The sequence below is a fragment of the Halichoerus grypus genome, chromosome 3 (genome assembly GCF_964656455.1).
Source record: "Halichoerus grypus chromosome 3, mHalGry1.hap1.1, whole genome shotgun sequence".
Classification (NCBI taxonomy): Eukaryota; Metazoa; Chordata; class Mammalia; order Carnivora; family Phocidae; genus Halichoerus; species Halichoerus grypus.
Genome location: NC_135714.1, coordinates 64798942 through 64805022, shown reverse-complemented (window position 1 = coordinate 64805022; position 6081 = coordinate 64798942).

Here is a 6081-nt window from a genome sequence, read left to right as displayed (position 1 = left end):
GTCCGAGTTTTGAGAGAGAGAGAGAGAGAGAGAGAGAGAGAGAGAGAGAGAGTGTGTGTGTGTGAGAGAGAGAGAGAGAGAGAGAGACTGACTACTTCGTTCTTTGGCTGATCTGTACAGCCCACAGCCAATCTCGCCCTGTCCCTCGCAGGGAGCCTGGACCCTGCTATAGCCGGGACAGAAGGGAAGGGGGAAGTAACCAGCAAACCAGCAGGGGGAGAGAGAGAAGAGGAAGTAGGGGTGGGGTGGTTGGGAGAGGAGGGGGAAAGGAGAAGATCGAGGAAGAAAGGGTAGGAGCGACGGCGTATTTTTTTAAATCCCGTCAAGAATATTGGTTGTGTCCCGGCCTTCAAGAGGACAGAGGAAAATAAACTTCCTCCTAGTTTCTTTCTCCTCTGATACCAGACAAAATCAAGATGTGAACAGCATCCTTGCTTCCTTGCCCGAGTCTCTCCTTATCTAAGCTGTGGACCCGGCTGCACCTGTGCCTGGTTACCACCCCTTCCTGTCTCTCCGAGGGCTCACCCATCGCAGCTCCTTCTCTTCCGCATCTTCACTTTGCATCTCCCCCCAGGAGAAAAATATGTGTGAGTCAATCCTTCTTAAGAACAAACAAACAAGCAAACACACCACAACACCCACTCCACCACTTCATTCCCCTTTAAGGGGTTTCTCTGCAGGAGGGTGGGTGGCGATGAAACACAAGGGCTTCTGGGAGATCCAGGAGTCCAGAGCAAGCTCTTAGGGTTGCTAATTCTGAGATCTTTACTCGCTTTCTCATTTTTTGGCTGTAAAATGGAGGTTAAACTATTAGTTAACATTTCACCCCACACGTCTCATGCCCTAAGCACTCTTTGTGCTTATATTTCACATGTATTTTTTTAAAGCAACCTTCACCCCCAAGGTGGAGCTCGAACGCACAACCCCGAGATCAAGCGCTATAAGCTATACCAACCTAGCCAGCCAGGCGCCCCTCACCTGTATTATCTTTAAAGAATTTTCACAAGGAAGCTCATTTTACAGATGAGGAAACTGAGGGAAAAGGACACTCCTGGATGTCACAACTGAGCTCCAAGTTCAGGGAGTCTGACTCCTGGCCCATACTAATCATAATGAAATTAGCATTTAAACTGACTTTTCAATGTGACAGTTATGTAAATGTTCTTAGCAGGGAGCCTGGCCTGGTGCAGTAAAGCCCTTAGTGACCCTCTGTTGCAGCTATCTGTCCCCTCTGTGGGAGCAGAGTGGGGCTCATTGAAAGGAAGTTAGGCTCCGGGGTCACCTTGGGCTTCCAAATCCCACTTTTTTCTTTGAAGGAGAATAAGGACACATCTCTTTGAGAATTTTGTTTGGATGAGACTAGAAAGCAGTGCTGAAATGACTGGCACCCTGACTAGCCTTTTATAGGGGCTCAGTCCCTTCTTATCCCAAACTTATCCCAAAGGCAGACTACATTCTCCCTACTCTGTCACTTCCCAACCCCTTGTGGTTTGGATTGTGCCCCCAGCCACCGCCAGAACTGTTCTGCAGATAATAATGTATACTTCTAGGGTGGTTGTGAGGACTAAATGGGATCATGTGTGTGATCTTTGCTTGGCATAAAGAACATAATAGCTTTTGTGATTAATAATGAAGACCCAATTGCCAAATTCAATAGGCCCTGGAAACTCTCTCCCTCTGATTTTTCCTTGTGAATCGTTGGTTCTTTCCCCTCTCCTTTCTGCTTTGTTTCAGCTCTGTGAGCTACCTCCTCTTTCCAGGCCTGCCTCCAATATTCCTCACATCTTTATATTCAGCCCCGAAAGATGCCAAATCGAGAAGAAAAATCTTCTGCTTTGGTGGTCACCTCTGACCTTTAAATTTATATAGTCCTGGGTCTCTACCAGCCCCTCTCTGCATTGCCAAAATTTCGCCCTTCTCCCTGTTGTCACCATCCCTGAGACCTCTCTTCCTTCCGCTCTAGTGTATATCTCTATGGCAGCATTTGCTACTCTGCATTCCATGTAATTCTTCATTTGGGGAAGCTTCGCTGTGGCCGCTGGGGTTGGCTGCGTGTTTTCAATGTCTACCTTCACTTCTTCCTAGAAGTACACACTCCCCCTCTTTTTAAAGATTTGTTTATTTATTTGAGAGAGAAAGAGAGAGTGCAGGTGAGCAGGTGGGAGAGGCAGAGGGACCCAGATTCCCCACTGAGCATGGAGCAGGACTCCGGACTCAATCCCAGGACGCTGAGATCATGATCTGAGCCGAAATCAAGAGGCAGACGCTTAACCAACTGAGCCACCCAGGCGCTCCTTGCACTTTCCCTTTCTTGTGCTTCCATTTCCTTATTTGAGCCGTAAGTACAAAATAATAGTTCCTGTCTCACAGAGTTGTTGTAGAGAATCACTGGGCAGTCCACGTCAGGAGATGGGGACAGTGCCTACCACATAGCAAATGCTTAAGAAGAGTCAGCTATGAGCTAAGATAATTGATTGAATGTTTTTGTGTAAAGCAGAAGTCAAGCCATATCCACCTTTATATTTCAGTGACCAGCCATCACATTCAGAATAAACAAAATAACTAGGAGGTGAGAAGCAGGTAGAATAATCCCTAGCGGGGACTCTCAGCTCTAAGAGCAAGGTTGGAAAGGAAAGTGTAAATGAAAGCCGGCAAGCTAAGGAACACTGGTGGCAACCTAATCCTGGACCAAAGAAGGCAATTAGCCTACACCCAAGAAGATGGAGCAGGGATGAAACAGATGAAGCCAGCAGCATCATGTCCAGCAATGACAAGTAAACGGCACCCGTGCCAGACCCTCTGAGTACCTGCTGGGGAACTGAGAGCAAATTGAATTGGACTGAGTAGTTCCTTCATCAGAACATCTGGAGATACCATCTTGTGATCCTTCAAGACCATAGCACAGTGTTTCTTTAATCAAAGGCCACAGAAGCTTAGATCTGGATGGATCAACTAGTCTCTGAACGCTGGCAGCTTTAGATGCCTCCCGCCCCCCACCAAGGAATAAATCACTCATAATTCTGGCTGAGCATCTGGCTTACTTGATGTATGGAAGATTTTGAGCTATTCAGAAAGAAGAACTTCAGAATTGAATATAATGGTGGTACAAGTGCCTGTGTCTGATTTCTTCTTGAGTCTGGTCAATTTAAATTTGCTTTATATTTTAATAACAGGAATTTCCAATTTTATATGCTAGAGAATAAGGGTTACCATTCCAGCCAATCAGTGAATCAAAGGATACTTATCAGTCTCTTTTCCTAAAAGGGAAGAGAGTTAAAGAAAGACATTTTTATTTTTAATTTTTTTTAAAGATTTTATTTATTTATTTGACACAGAGAGAGAGAGAGAGACAGTGAGAGAGGGAACACAAACAGGGGGAGGGTCAGAGGGAGAAGCAGGCGTCCCGCCGAGCAGGGAGCCCAATGCGGGGCTTGATCCCAGGACCCTGGAGATCATGACCTGAGCTGAAGACAGTCACTTAACCAACTGAGCCACCCAGGCGCGCCAAAGAAAGACATTTTTATAAAGCAAACACTAATTTGGAGTTTTAGTGGATTCTGTTGAATTGAGCTCTACTTTGACCACAAAATCCTGTGTGTTTAATGTGTATTCTGTGTGTCTTTATTAGTTCCCTTAAACACTATATACCTTTATTTCCTAAAAACTCCATCAAATTATTGAGTATGTACGTAAGCCTACATTAGTGGTTGTGGGGAGAATATGTGAGGAGAATGTGTCTTAGGCTTGGAGGAGTTTACCTTCTAGTAGGTGAGCTAAAGAAATTCACACGGGACAATGAACAAATAGTGGGAGAAGGATTAGTTTGGTGTTCAACTGTTTTGTAGACTATGTCACAATTTACTGTGTCAGTAATACGAGGAGATCAGTGGGAGATAGGATAGCCAGGGAAGATTCCCTGGAATAGGTGGGGCTTTATTTAGCCTTGAAAAATGGGTAACATTTTAGAGTCAAATATAAAGGACTTGTAATTTAGGAAAGAATAGCAGTAAGAGAGAAGGTACAGAAGTGAGCATGAGCTTACCATGTTACTGAGGCCGTGTCCCTTGGGACAAAGGCTGACCTGACTTTAGAGTATATATGCTGGAGAGCACAGGAGAAATAGAGATGGGATGCAGGGTGGAATAAGTTTATGGAGGACCTGGAATGCTAGATCAGGGGAAAAGAGGCAACTTTAGAAAGTTTTTGAGAAGAGAAGGCTTTCTAATGGTCAAAACTCTCCAAAATGGTCTGGAAAGTTTTAGTAACTAATAAATGTCCTGCCTTTGGAAGTATATACACATAAGGTAGATGACAACTTAAAACAGTTGAGGGTTGATTCAAGTATCGGCAGACTGACTGAAGATATTTAACACCTTTTTAGTTGCACACTTATTTGGGGACAATAAATATATATCTGTATACAAAGTCTGTACCTATAGCTGTCTATCTATTTGCGTGTATCTAATTCACAGTGGCTTAAATACATAGGGGTTTATTTTTCCTCCTGTTGTAGGAAGTCTGCAGTTAAGGAGCTGTTGGTATCTGCTCAGTGGCTTGATGAATGTCATTACTAGTGTTTATGGGACTCACTTACATTTCCCTCTTTCTTGCTGCCTTAGGGTCACCAGATGCCTCTTGCAACTTCAGCCATTGGGTGCTTTTTCAAAGGAGAAAGAAGGAGAGGGGAGGCACCGGCTACATCTCTTCCTTTTCATCCGGAAAAGCAAAAGGTCTCTCAGAGCTCTGGCAGGCATCTCTTCTATCTCACTGGTCAAAATTTTGTCACTCTGGTCACCTCTACCTGCAAGGGGGACTGGGAAATCACGTGTCTTGTCTGGGCCTCAGCACACTGCCATTGCAAGAAGAATCTGAGTTCAGTTGTCAAGGAAGAAGGAGCAGTGAAAATGTAAAGTAACTAACAGGGTCTTGTATAAGGACACGTCCAACATGAACAGTCTATGAATCTTCAACCCATTTATGGGTTACTTTCTATTCTGCTTGTGAACTTGTTTAGCTTTTCTCCTGTCCCAAACCAAAGATACATATCAAAAAACTCTTTTCCTTATCTATTTCACAAACTCATCCTGTCACTTTCCTTTCTTTGATCTTTGAACTTCTTTAAAAAGTTCACCTAACATTTCACTTTCTCACTACCTCTAAGTCACATCACTTCATTTTATTTCTAACCATCTATAATGTGATCTTGGTGCTCAGACTGTTCTTGTGTGAGGCATTACACTTCTAATCACCAAACCAACAGCTCCCCACCACCGAGTCTTCATCCTTCTTTATCTTGAAGCGTTTGACATTATTTACCACCCTCTTTTGGAAACTCTCTCCCTTTTTATCTTATGTATGTGGCACTACTCTGGTTCCTTCCTATCTTTTTGATTATTCCAATCTTTGTTTCATTCACTCAACAAATACTTAGTGTCTGTTGTGTTCTTGACACTTGGTTTGGTGTTGAGAATGCAAAGATGAAATACGATGGCCCCTGTCTCCTGAAGACTTAGTCTACTGGGGAGATAGGAATATTGTCACTTAAGAAACCTTAAGATAATTTTGAATGGTGGTGTAAGGCAGGGAGTGCGACAAGGAAGAGATGATGCTTGAAGTAGGTGGTTTTCCAAGATGATTTCAGATAGGATATTCCAGGCAGAGGAAGTTTCAAGAGCACAGAAGTGAGAGGGGCCTTTCCTCTGGGATCCTCGTCCAACTTCATACCAATTATTTTCTCCAGTGATTTCCTCAGTTAACTCACTGTAGCTATGCATTCTTATTTATTTATTAGGAACTCCAAAAATGGCATTCCTAATCTAAGCTTCTCTATAGAATTTGACTCCCATTTTTTATAAACTTGTGGATATGCTGTTGGCATCACACATTCTGTGCATCTGAAATGAAACTGATCACCCCCGCCATATTATTCTTGGTTTCCATTCTTCTATGAATGGCACCATTATCCTTTCAGCCATCCAGGTTCCCCATCTCAGACTCACATTCCCCCTCTCCCTCTCTCTGACCACTACGGCTAATCCATCACTAAGTCACATAGAGACTATCTTTTTGACCTCTCTTCCA